Source organism: Rhopalosiphum padi, chromosome 1 (assembly GCF_020882245.1).
Source record: "Rhopalosiphum padi isolate XX-2018 chromosome 1, ASM2088224v1, whole genome shotgun sequence".
In the NCBI taxonomy this organism is placed as follows: domain Eukaryota; kingdom Metazoa; phylum Arthropoda; class Insecta; order Hemiptera; family Aphididae; genus Rhopalosiphum; species Rhopalosiphum padi.
The window spans coordinates 22,312,349-22,327,926 of NC_083597.1; positions in this window are offsets into that span (position 1 = coordinate 22,312,349).

The following is a 15,578-nucleotide window of genomic DNA, read 5'->3' on the forward strand; positions in this document are numbered from 1 at the left end:
AGGTTTTTAAGATTTAATATAGATGCGTTTACTGATAACTAGATAAAGCAAAGAACCTCAAATATAAACATTATGTTAGGTATTCGTTATTATTATATAATTCTATACAATATTATTTATAATGAAAACAGATTTTAAAAAAATTTATAAATTATGTACATAGTATAAATGTATGTATTATGTATAAATAATTTAAGGTACTTGAATTTTATATCAGTATTATTTAAATTTTAAATGTTTCCTTTTTGCCTCTCTTATGCCAGATAATGTTAAAAAAATAAAATAGGTAGACTGAAGCATTACGTTTCTTTATTTTAGTGTAAAAAGTATCTCACTTTTCAAAAGATTCGCCTTTCCGTAAAAAGTGGATAGCACTAGCTCTTCTAGAAATTTCCTATAGTTATGCTCTAAAACGTTTGTTATTTATTAGCTTAGAATGCGCTGAGTACATATGTAAATCTGACCAGAAAATTATTTTTGAAAATACCAATAAGTAAAATAAACAGCTAAATTAGCTTACATGTGTAACCAGTGGTGAATATGGCTCAAAATAAGTGGAGAATAGCTAAAAAATGTCTTGTTAAATATACTACGTACAATATGCACAAGGTGATGGTGATCCATTTAAATGTCTTCACTTATTATTTCGAAAAGTTTTAACATTTTTTTATAATTATAGATTATTGCAAACAACATTTATAATAAAAAATATAAAGTCTTTCATAATTTCATAATTTTTTTACTTTTTAAAAGACAACAATAATTTTTAATTTCATATATCAGAACAATGTATTATTAGAATACGTTGATACCGTCATAAAAATTGAATTTTAAATAAACAATAAATTAATTAGTTATAACTTCTAACTTCTAATTATTTAAACATTTTTGATATAATATAAATAAATTGTGAAGATCCTAATACATTATATTATGTCTTGAAATAAATAAATAATAAAAAAAAATGATAGTAACGTTTTACAAAATTGTTTTAATTGTATATTATATATCACATTCGTATGTATTAAATGTATTACTATATTTTTCTCCCAAATGCGATGAACGTATACTATTATTATAGTAAGTTATTATTCAAAATATTATACGATGTCAATTTTATTATTAGTTAATAATTATCTAGAACTGATTGTTTTCATAATTTCATATACCTAATCGTCCAGTCATCCAAATTCATTGGTGTGCATAAAAAGGTCCCCAAGTAACACGCACGGCTGCTGAATAAGTCATCCAAAAATATTTTGTATATTATGATCCGATGTTCGCCGAGCTGACAGAGAATTACACAGAAAAAACTCATATAAGCAAATCATCTACACTATAAGAAAAAAATCATTTTTTTTTTTTTAATAATTTTAATTTCGGTCCTATAGCAATAATATTAATATATTATTCCACATAGATTCCATACATACTCATTTATTGTGTATGATTAATTAGCTGTGTATATTATGACAATTTTTAATGCATAACGTCCATTATTTGAAGTAGGTACAAATGCGTTATTATATTTAAACTATGAATATAGTAATTAAATATGAAAAACGAATAATGACTAACATTTATTCAGAATATAAACCACATGGGTTGAATTAATTTTAGGATTACACGGAAATAATTGCATTATATATATTTCAACAAAATAATATTGGTTATTAATCATCACTGTAAATAATATTTTATAGTAATATGTATAATAACAATTTCACGAAGAAAAAAAGTAGAAGCTTAAAATAAAACAAAGGACATTATAACAATTGTATATTCGAACGAAAATATACATTATCGACTATAAATAGTATAATAATTGTATAATATAATATAATGTATATAGTGTATACTATATAAGACCTAACTATCGTATTTTTTACATCAATTTACCCGGGGCTGATGAAACTATATCTGACGGAAACTCGAACCGGATAAAGTATGAAACGACTTTTGTTTTGTATAGAAAAAGCGAGCCCGAATAAAAAAATATAATAACTGAAAGAAAAAACACACTTTTAGCTAACACAATTTTTTAATGTCATTATTATTCGGGTTAATGTCATGCCGAGTTTCCGTCATCTCAGAAAGTGTATGTATAAAATATTCAAGAAGAGGCAGCAGAATAAATAAATAAATATGTATATAATATATATATATATATATATAAATAATATTATGATGTTTCTTTTTCTAATATAAAAGAGAATATTCAGAGAGGGATAAAAAAAAATATATTTCAGGACCTGCGAAAAGATAAATGCCTTGTGGAAGTCGTTAAAGAATAATGTTCTCCGGTTCAGTGTTGCCATGCTGCGGTACACTGGGATAGACGGAAAGCCATCGCAGCAATATGACCCCTCGACGATTTTTCATATCCTTCGCCTTTTATATTCAAATAATATATATTCGGCCATAAATATGGCTGTTTAACAGTAAAAAATGATAATTTTCCATCCTCAACCCACCACCGCCGTATACCGAACCGCAAGGTTTTGTCGTCTCGAAATTCTGATTTTTATTGTTCCGACGTCTCCGCAATAGCTTTTTTTAAACACACAATTTCTTATTATTATTTTTTTTATTTTACTTGTATTTTATACTTTTTTCTTGGATACATTACAAAAATATGAATATATTTATAAATATATTTGTATATGTATATATAAACCTCTATTCTAGCTTGTAGCGAACGTACGTAAAATGTCTACTCAAAAGCTGCGTTCGATTTCAACATTATAACATAATATAATATAGTATCTATTATCTACACGAAAATGTCTTCGCATCGTACACGAGGTTTTAGATCTTTAATTTATTCTATATCATGGTCTTTTTTATACTTAATAATTGCATTTCCAATAGCCCAACTTATGTGTGGTTGTTATATATGCAGAATTAACGACGAATTAGTGTTATTTGTAACCCCCCTATAATTGGGTAATCTTCTATCAATAACATATTACTATGGAAAAATCAAAACCTGACAACAATAAACAAATAGCTAGGTATAGTACTTACTTCTTATAGTTATAATAATTCTGTATATGATTATTATATTTCTGTTGTATAATTTATAATACATTTTTATACAAATATGTAATACATAAGCAGTCATATAGTAAAGTGGAGGTTCAATATCATAGCATCTCAGTAGCCTCCCCCCACCCCAATCCGAAAAAAATTGAATTGTATGTACATCGCGGGACCGTGTAAATAATTAATGATGTATAAGAAATGAGAATACATGTAATGCCATATTACTATAGTTTAGTCGAACTTTTAAGCTATATAAATTTATCATGGTTATTATAGTTGAAACAAACTCTCAATCTTGGAATGTGCACTTTTAACCATAATATACATTATAATTGAGTATGAATAAGTTATAAATAGTAAGGTAATAACACAAACAACTAATAATATTATTTATGCAAAAACAAATTTTTAATGACTTTGTCAAACTTCGTCCTTAGACAAAAATACAACAATAAAAAAATTAAAAAAAAAACTATCTTATAATCTAGTCGCTAGTTAAAAGTGTATTATTTCTGCACACTGTACCTATTAATTACTACAAGTACTTATCCTATCATTTACTGTAATTACAATTTACTAATATTACGTATTACTGATTAATATTTGTATCACAATCTAAGTCATTACTATTTACAAGATTTATATAGATTTTATTATTATTATTTCGTATGGTTATTCACACATGTGTAATATAATTTATTGTTGTCGTTAATTTTTCTTCAATAACTTTAAATAATATTCGAATTCAATCAATAAAAATTCGAACAGTTAATTGTAATTATACAATAATAGCTTATTAATAATTGTCATTTTTAGGTAAATATAAATAATTATTTAAATGTCTTATAGTGAATACCTTATGATAAAATTATCAATCAACTGATAAAGAATACGTCAAAACAATTTTGAAGATAAATACGTTTTTCGTTTTATCGTTATTTTTATTTTTATCTTATTTTAGGGAAATGCCGTAGGCCTAGTCAACTCCTGTTTAAGTCTGTGCGACGTAATCCCGGGTCCGTGCCCCTTTCCTCGGTCTCGTCCCTTAGGCGTGACAAAAGAGGAATTAAGTATCCGGGAAAGTGTTTAGTAGAAGTTTGTTAGTGTGGTTTTGTGTACGTGCAACGAATACAGCATCAATTACACATTTTCATAGCCGCTTGCCGTCCCCCTGATTGTTTTCGTATTCCAGACGAATCCGTGTGCTGGGAAATCCTGTCGAATAAGTTCACAACGGCTCAATACAATTGGACAGGTCGTTCTTAGGATTTACTTCTCTGACGTTAATCAAGTTCTTTCTCTATAAAATAAATTACATCTAATTTATTTAATATTATTATGTTATATATATATATAGTTAAAAAGTCTATAAATGCTGAAAGTTAGGTTAGGTTATGCTGCAAGTATTTAAAAATGAGTGATCAATTCAAAACGTATAAATGTCGAAAAAAATATTTTAGTGAGTCCATAATATCCAATCCTTTAATAATAATAAGTAGGTAGCTTATGTACTTAATGACATAAGTCATAAGCTATCATAAATCATAGTTATATGTATAGTACCTACCTAATCTTGTCAAGTATTCGAATAAGTAAATATAGTAATATAAATAAGTTAAAGTACCTATATCTATAAATGGTTAAAATAAAAATGTATTTAATTAGACAAAAAATAATTTTTAAAGTACCCATTGGTGTTTATACTCGCATAATATGCATATACTTTTGAAAAAAAGTATTCTGAATTCTTTTAAAATTATTTTTAATAGGTATGTACCGAAAAAACTATTTATGAGAAACTTTCAGTCCTCATTTATGAATTGTAGACATTTAAAAATATTATAAACATTTATGCATAAAATATAATGCATTTTCATATTTTATTTAACATTTTCACAAGTTTAATTACTTCCGATAATTATTATTTGTCATTTTTTTGTATCTTGCATTATATAATATCATTCTCGTCTCTCGATCTTTCTTTATATCTATATTACTATAAAATACAACTACTGTAAATGTAAAATCTTATAGCTACCAATTTAACTATATTTTTAAGTACTTAGATGAAGGATTAATGACTAATGTATAAACGATATTATATACTGTAATATGTATTTCAATTCTTATTGCGGATTTAAATATACGTCACACGAACGCCGTAGGTAAGTTTTACATTACCTACCCTCGATACTAGCTTTTATGTGTTATAAGTATACCTTATATTATATAGTATATCATAATTAACTTCTAGGTTCACGCGTGCTACGTGAATTTTTTAGTAAATATTTTATATTACAATATGAACCATACTATGCACTCTCCATTGTGTACGTTTACTCTTGATATATGTAATATGTATATGCATCACGCAATAACCATAAATGATGCATCCGATTAAAATCATTTAAGCTTATCTACGTGTTATTTTTTTCAAATCGAAATTACTTTTTCAGATTTAGATGTGGCAGATAGAAGATCACATTTAAATTCAAAAATTGCGCTGTGGCTTTCATACGTCACCCACGATTTATGCGCATTTTTTATTTTTTTACAACAAGGGTGTGATAGAGGGTGTCCAGCTTTGAGCAATTATTGAAGATTAGTTTTTTTTTATTCCGGGGTAGAAACTGATAACCACAAACAAAAAAATAAAATAAAACTGTAAACCGATTTAGAAATGGACAGTCCCTCTGCGGTGCGTGCACCATAAATAATCATTTTGTACGTACTTCTATTATATTATTATAATTTCTGAGGGATTTTTTTTTTCCGATTGCGAATAATATATATGGTTCAGTGTGATGGATTTATAATATTTATAATACACAATTTTAAAATAAGCCAATAACCCGAATAGTAGTAAAGGCTCTAATAAATAATAATAAAAAAAAATTTTAAATCTGCAAATCGGACGTTTTCAAATACAATTTTGTTTTTTGAATTAAAAATTTTACTTGTAGCGCCTTTATATAATATAGGTTATAGGTAGTATATTTATCTATACACTTTATTTATCAATATAACAACTTACTGTAAATTATACGAGGTTTAAGTTTAAAATGAAAAAAGTTAATAATATCACCGGCTTATTACTTCAGAACCTTTTCTATACTTATCCAACATTTTATACAATTCTTATCATATTTCTAGGTACTTCAAAACCAAACGATATTTTGTTTCTTACAAAATACTCATGATCGTTGTTAATGCCACAAAATGTTTTACAACCATGAGTAAAATTGAACAAATCAGATTATTAGAATTTAAAAAAAAATAATTTCTTGAAACTATAAGAAAATTATAATATTCTATTTTAACATTTATCACCATTGAATTTAAAATCGTTTTTCTAGACCACGTTATTCCAAAGATCTTTTTCAAATAAAATGTAAATATTGTATAACTTTTTTTTCCAGGTTTATAACCGACGACGCCGCGGGAACTGCTTTCTCAATACTTCCACGGCGCAAATATTGTATACCTATTATGCCTATCAAGTCTTACATGAAACGTATTCTGTGGTGGGACGCGGCGATTTGGTATTCGCATACCATTTTGTATATATATTTATATATAACACGCGTGTGTGTATTAATAGGTATAAGAACTAATAAGGGGAATCGACCCTTGTCACTGTGTTGCAATCGGACCCTGCACACATCATAAATAGCACGACGTACTAATCGTCGTGACGATTCCGATTTGTGTACGCGATGTTATAATATTATTGTAGTGTAACGTTTTATAGTCGTACTGCGGCGAGTCTCAGAACGTGACGTCACGGACGATAAAATATAATAACAACGTTTATAATGTATTCATTCGCCGCGAACACAACTGCTCCGGTGCTTATTGTTATTTGTTCGGGTGTTTAAAAAAAAAAAAAATAAAAAACCAATGAACTCTCTTATACATTATATTTATTCATATAAACGAGCGCGCACACACGCGCACAAACCCTTCTGTTTGACGATAACAATGGTCTCCGGTCGCGGCAGTAATAACCCGGCGGAATGAAAAATAATAATATTCGAACGAACGGTAATAAACGCATTTGGTTTACTGTCGGAAACTTCGAGGGCACTGCCGCGGCGTTGATTACGATTCTATTAGCAGTCGGATTTGGCGCGTCACCCGCGGCGAGGAGAGACGGAATGACGATGGGGAGACGATTCCTTTTTTTTCCTCCGCCACCGATTGATATACGCGAGTCGTAGCCGCCGTGCATGTGCATTTCGCGTCGTTCCCGCAGACCTTATAATATTGTACCCGACACCGGCCCTGTCCGCATTACTAACGATATGTGTCGTGGGCCAAGAATCAAGATTGTGTGACCGATTACGTATACCGAATGAGTATACCTAACACGGTTTAACCGATACACGCACGCAATTATGTAAAATAATACTAATATATATTATAGTTATACTGTTATACAGCTTATGATGCTACCACCAGTTCACAACCTATCCGGTTTGATTTCACGGGATCGGTCTATGAGTATAAGGCTATTGCCAATATCATATCGATGCTAATCTCCACTCTCGGTGTGTGTGTGTGTCTCGTACACTGAGTATGCAGTAATATACATATATATATATGTGGCCGCAGAATGATACAACGTGCGACATATTATTATTGCAAGTATTAAATATTATATAATATATACATTATCATGTGTATACCTACCATATATTATATTCACTGTCGTCATCTCCATATAATATATTTTGCTCGACATATTATACGATACACAAACCACAAAGCAATATTATATATACACGCTAAAATCCACAACGCCCCATCAGCGAGCCCGTAATTGCAAGGGTGGCCGAGTGTCCCATATGTTACCTCTACGGCTTATTTATATTATACAATTATATAGTGTATATATATATATGTGTGTGTGTGTATGTGTGTATAAAGTGAAAATTTATAACGCGAAATGAAACTGTGGTTTATATTATGACTTGTACAGCTTTTGTCTCAAATTATAATAATATATAGTATTTGACACTCGGAATTTCGTCATTGCACACCAACCTTATATTATTATATAGTATATAAAATATTAAACATAATCATTTTAATGGGTAAGTTATAATGTTTAACGCTAAATTGTCAGACTTCTATATTAATCTATAATACTATGATATTTAAGTACTCGTAGCTTAAGTTATTTAAATAATAATATCAATATTTTTTTCCTCGATTTAATACAGTTTTTTTCTTTTTTCGAGAATCAATATTACTGACAATATTATGTTACTAGTAAACAATTATGGTTTAATATGGTCTGGTGATTTTTGGTTGGCAGCCTTACTTAAATATTAAATAAAGATTGTATATGGTAAACTTTACGAAATCCTGATTTGAAATTATAAATCTACTCAACAGTTTAAATTTAATCCAATATAAATAAATTGAATAACGACGAGTTTATCAATGTTCTATTAAGTTAGGTATTTTAAAATATTGTCAAACTCATCGCAGAGTATATAATATTATGCTTGGTGTGAATTAATTAGAGTCTAACTTTAGATCACTGTGCATGTCAGTGTGCTAAATAATTTGATATGCTTACTTTAACCTTTTTTTTTATACGAGTACATAAGTTATATTTTAATAAATAATAATATTACATATTATGTAAAAAGTTGTTTTAAATGATAATCCAATGAAGAAAACGTTTCTTTTTAATACTGCGAGTTTTTTTTTTTTTTATTAAGTTTATTAAGTTTTTTTATTAATATTATCACATTGTATTATAGTATAAATAGTATAATATGCATAGAAAGCGACAAAAAAAAAAAAAAAAACATAAAATCACTAGAACAAGTGGGGCGACAGAGATTTGTTGACCTGTTCCAAGGGGTTGTAGTAAATACACATAGGTCCTATCTGTCGCATGGTGGTGTATAACCGCGTGACAAATGCGCGATCAGTCCTTCAATTGCCATATAACCCACAAAAACGACCCCGAAAAAAGTTTTTTCTATCGACGCACCTCTGACGACGTACTTAAAACGCATTTCTGAGCGTTTCAGTGATGCTTTCGGATATTTCATCTAATCCAATTCTAATAGATAATATATTATTTTATAATTTTTAATACATTTCGACAATGGTATACTCAGTATACAATAATATCTCACCATAACCGTTTATTAATAATCTTTGAAACAGACAGTTGTTCCCTGTGTTGAATGTTGACATGCCCTGTAAACAAATGTATTACCCTATACATAGATACATTCAAATTTAAATTTGATTAATATTTAAAAAAATGATATCTAAATTATTTTTTAAATGGTTCATCACATCGTTGCAGATACAATTTTAATAATTCATCCATTACCCTAACAATATTAATGCTTATTATATAATAAAAAATTTTAATTCAATTTTATACCCTTATAATATTTTATACAAAATGTACATCTAAAAAATATAGCGTTTGAATAAATTAGGTTAGATTTATTTATATAGTAATACTATGTCAACGTATAACGTATATAGCGCTGTACGTTCTTGTAAGCCAAAAACTGCCACAACATTCTCCAGCCCTTTTCTAATATGATATATGCAATAAAAATAATATTATATTGTATAGTATAATATTATACGTGTGTAATATATCGTTCGTGTATAACATAATAATAATATGGTTTATTGTACATTTTATTGTCGCGCCTTGCCGCTAGATTATCGAATTACGATGTGTCTCGCGGTTTAGAAATTTATGTTTCATACACCATCGTACACACGTACACATACACATACACACAAACACACATATTTTAGGCATAATTTATATATATTACAATATATAATATAATAGGAAGTAGTTTTACGAAAATGAAAAATAAAGAACCAATATTTTTTTTCTCACACCGTTGAATAGACACACTATGCGCATATCGACACATATCGGTATAATCAATTATGACTTATATGAGTAATGTATATAATATGTATAGTCGATTCTGCGTTAGGTTTTCTGGTGGAATAAATCGTAGCCGACACGTAGTCGGATTCAATTAAAACCGGCGTAGGATATGGAACTGCCGGGCGGGACGAATAGTATCGCGAAGGAAAATCGCCGAATCATCGCGTAATTATAATATATCGTTCGGCGTTTTATCGTCGACCGGTTCGCCGGAGCGTCGATGACGGGCACACGTAATGGCGCTTCGATTTCCGCAAATCATACCACGTGTATATAATATACATAACATCTTTCTCACCCCAGCCCGATCTACACGTCGGATCGAGTTATTTAGACCGTTCTTCGAGTGTTTTCTTTTGTATTTTGTAATGTCTATTTGTATATTATATTAAATTGAATTTTAATCGCCGTTGAGTAAAAAGAATAAGCAATAGCGCATATACGATTTTTGTATTTTTGGATGAATTGAAATAAAACTATTACACCCGCGGGCAGACGAAAGCTCAAGTCCCCTCCCTAATGCCAGAATTAATTATGAAGCGATGATAAGAGCCACGAAACCAGGCCTCCCCAAAGGCTGCTTTTCGGGTATTATTAGTCCCTCAAATCGAGTTCTTAGGATTAGTGCTAGCTTTACTCACGGACCATCAAATATGCAACATACGTATAACATTCTCTGCATATGTAGACGGAAATCCGTTCAAATTCTAAAAGGGCTAACATTTTAATTTGTAGTCCGTATAAGTGGTCCAAACAAAAAAATTAACATTTAAATTCAACAAAAAAATTTTCTAGTAGCAAGACCTGTTAAAATATTTAAATAATGTATTATTTGTACAGGTGGCAAATGAAATATCTAACGCGTATCACATCTGACATATCAACGGAACACGAAAATAATGCAAATACTTACAGACATTTGAATAAAAACTGTTTGCACTTACCATATTTGATTGACGTGGTCTTGAATAAATTTCAATCGAATTTCTAAAATATGGGGGAATCTCAGTTGGTGTAGTGGTACTGTTTTCTTTTTGTACTAACCTATTGCTATAAACCTCGTCGTGAATACCTACGCTATCAACCATAACGCATTTACAAGCGCGAATGAAAAATATACGACTTGTAAGTAATATAATATAATAAATGATATGTTATTTAAACGCCACACAGTTGGAATATAGTCGTCGAGGTTATCGCCGGATTCGATTTCGACGAAGAACGAAAAAGAAAAAAGATTTTCTAGGACACGATCCAGCAGGACGCGCGGAAGGGACTTATTGCGCGACAGTCACACAATACATAGACTCCGCTGTGGCGGTTCCCATGGGGGGAGGTGAGGTTTCCTGTATATACGCGCACACATAAGTACTTTTCGGTGGAGCCAAATCATCAATAATTGTGGCTCCGGGGCAGACAGTGCGACAGGACGACTGCGACGACGACGACGATCGCGCACATTCGGCGATTCCCCAGGTGGCAAAATACCAATTACACAGTGCCCGATCAATCAATCGCGCTATCTATCTGTATATATATATATATATATGTATTTTCAATCGGCCGGGAAAACTGATCGAATTTGGTCGGGCGTAACGAACTGAAACGAGTTCGCCGCCGGAGAATTTCATATATATATATATGTATAGTGACACCCGGTTAATAATAAGGTTGAGACTTTGACGATTGAAGAACACTTTGGAAAGCCATTAATACTTTTCTGTACACTTGGGTTCGCGTTCGACAACTTTTTCTGCGTGTGTCGTGCGTGTTAAATTTCTTGCACGCACCCGTATCCAACCGGCATTTCGTGTACCTATATCCACACCGTTGCTGATGATAGTGGGAAATTAACTGCCTATATTGTAGTGCAGAATTATTATATACGTAGATCATCAGGAAAAAATTAATCCTTAATTTATTTTGCCCGTTTTGGTTTGCGCCCGTCGTACGTCTAATTCACCGGTTTATACGTACCTATATATATTATTAAATTTATCGATCTCTGAATTATAAATAACTGTATGTGGTTAGGTCACGCCTCACACGTGTATCCGTTATAGACTATAGTCGTTACTATTACACAAAATATAATATACTATATACATACTACACCTTCGCAAAGCTACGCACGTTTCGTTAAGCTTACAATTTTGCCGAGACACGTCTAAATTATCCTAGTTGGTCCACTGTTTTTATTCGAATTCTTCGTCACGTCACGCTTTTCTAACAATATCACGTATTTAATACTCTCGGCATTGTACAACACGTATTACCGCTGTGGCGCTATATATACCTTTAACCGATTTGTCATCGAATTAATTGGATATATAATAACAATGTAATTAAAATTTACTCATCGTCGGGGTCACCACGTGGTAGATTTTTCGCAGAGATTGGAGTATCAAATATAATATAATACAATAGGAACCTAGTAACCTAAGTAGAAGGGTGTTCTGTGTGTCCAAACCATCCCCGAAACCTTCCTAACCTTATTTTTACTATTATTATTAAATGTAAATATGACCTGGTCAGTGACGTATTTGGGAGAGAGGGGTGTCCTCTATGTCTGAACACCCTCCCCCCACCAACTTAACAAATAATAGCCTAATGTATTAGTTTTATACATTTTTACTCATGTCTACCAAAATATTTATATTATTCAAACCGCAAAAGTGAAATTAATTTTTTTACATCCGATGTCATGTATCAAGGTTATAGGTACCTATTTTTAAGCTAAGTTTACAATTTATCTATACTATCCAGCAGTTATTCCAATTTTACATGGTCATTAAGGGATATCTCCCTTTCCGAAAAATCAGCAAAAATACACCCTTGGGTATTGAATTAAAATTATAATTTTCAAAAACACCTACAACAATTTTTTCTCGATAGGTACTTCATAATATACTGTTATGTGTTTCCTGCTACGAAAATATGCCAAGACCTCGCCGCAGGCCGGTGCCCATAATTACGAAATTGTTCAAAACTCAATATTATATCCGTATATAAGATTATAATTAATTGTCAATGATCAGTTCTTACTATTGTGGTCAAAATCGACAGCAATATGATCTGATCTCGATAGTTATACGAGCGCGACTTGCTTAAGCAAATTTACCCTGCCAAATAGGGTCTGTTTGAACGAATGTCTATATACCTATACCACAAAAAAATTAGGTTTTTTTTAAAATGTATAGTATAATGTATATGTACACCGTGGGTAATGTGTATAGTATTTCAATTGAAAGTAAATAAAATCACATAACCATTTGCTAAACCGTTCCACACAATATTATCATTCAAAAATTCCCAGAATTCCAAAACAAACGAAACGCCCTTGTGGATACCGGGCAGTACCTATAGAAGAAGCTCTCGGCGAAGACAACTGCACAATAAATAATTCTATTAGTCGGTCAAACGACCACTGTCCGGTTGCGGGGTAATAATATCTGCCATAGGTCCATCAGTCGGCCACCGTTCGCACCGAACACGTTACGATATCGGACGAGTGTAATTATACGCATACAATATAATAACATTATCGTATACACCTAATATATATATACATTATATACGTATATCCGTGTCCGCGGCGTATGACTCAATGGTCGTGGTGAAAAAGGCGAGCGTAACCCTCGCGGGTCGCCGCGTATGCGTATATTATATATACACGATATACGTATGTACGGCGTATATCGTATAATACGGGCCGGCATATGCGCGATGAAAAACGTTCCATATGTTGTGCGGAAAAGGTTGATTAACGCGGCCCCCGTCGAGCGCGCACAAATATATATAATATTATAACGACGACATCGACGACTACTGCGACGGCTATACGACGACGACGTCGACGACGAGTGGGTGAGGGTGCAGCGCCACTCGTGATCCGCACAAAAGGATCGCGAGCGGCGGTTGTGTGTGTGTGTGTGTGTGTGCGAGTGCATGTATTGTGTATTATAATATATATAATTGTGTGTGTGCGTGTAAGTGCGAGCACACCGCATCTGCCGCGCGCGAGACTATTGGCCGCAACACATGTTAGCTGCCCGCGACGCGTAGCTCGTTAAACGTTCTGGTCGTATCGGGCGGGCGGGCTGAATATAAAAAAAAAATACTATAATGTACAGAAGAGCGGCGCGGTGTCGTCCGGGCGGATCGCGATCGATTCCGCGGTCCGGTCGATATTTATTATTTGTATACGAAAATAAATAATGTGCGCGCGCGCGGTCGTCGGCCGGATAATCGTTTTAATCCGACGCCGCGACTGAAGAGAACCAGATGTTCGTGGCGCACGAACCGTCCGACGCGAATTGACTCCCGATGGATTCCAAACCGCGCGCCCACGTCCCGACACCACAACATCTATACTGTACCCCCCCCCCCCCACCCGTCTCGACGACCCCAAAGACCAATTTTCCTGTGAAATTTGTGTTTTCAAACTATTTAAAGAAAATGTCCCATCCTCCTAGGCAACACTTGTTAGGTCCGTTTCACATGGCCGCGTATCATACGCGACGTATCGTACGCGCGCGTTTTCTGTTACATTCATTAAATACATACGCGCCACTCTGACGATGACGCGTATGAACTTAATCAATGTAAATGTACGATACGCGTCCATGTAAAACGGGTCTTACCTACTGCATCTGATATTACCACGATTTAAAATAGTATGGTTGCCCATCGACTATAGTAAAATGGCTTATCACACGACCCCCAATATGAAACTATCTTAAATCATGGATATCACCTATCATGTCATGTCATGTTGGGTGCAGGCGTGCAATGTCCCATCACTTCTTTATATTTTCAGATAAATAAGACTTGCATAAGAAAGAGAACCTGGCTAGTTTTCTACATTGTATAACTTGGACATACTTTTCAAAAAAAATCACAGATATGCGTATTAAGTACTAGGTACTTATCAGAGAAATGGTTTTCGGCATTATAATCGTAATAATATAATAACTAAAATCTAGAATTTAAATGTATTTTTAGCTTTATATAAGGTTTGTATTAGTTGTATGTATTAGATAAATAATATATGCAAAATCAAGTATTCATTTCACATTTGCAACTCCTATTATAAATACTTACTGATAATTCGAATACAAATATTCTATTACAGACCTTATTAACTTTTAATGACTATTTTCAGAAATTGTGCATGATAATATGGTGTGTTGACATGTTTGCAGTGTTCAGCTATTCGGATAGATATAAAGTCTATTTCAATAATATTTATATGTTTAACTTTGAACTTACTGATATATACTCTATATAGCCAAATAATTAATTATCAAGTACATATACTAACTTTAATAAAATTGTGTATTGTATTTTAAATTAAAATTAAATATAGTAAATATTCTATAATCATTTATTATAATGACAAAACTCTGTCATAAGTGTTCTATAATTATTAATTTTATTAATAAAATTATTTAATTTAATATGCTTCACTGCTAAGTGAATTAATGTTATGAGTTTGTTTATTTACGTAGGTATTATTATTATATACTGACATACTGTAAATACTAAACGACAAATGCACCAATTAACCACTGTATTAATC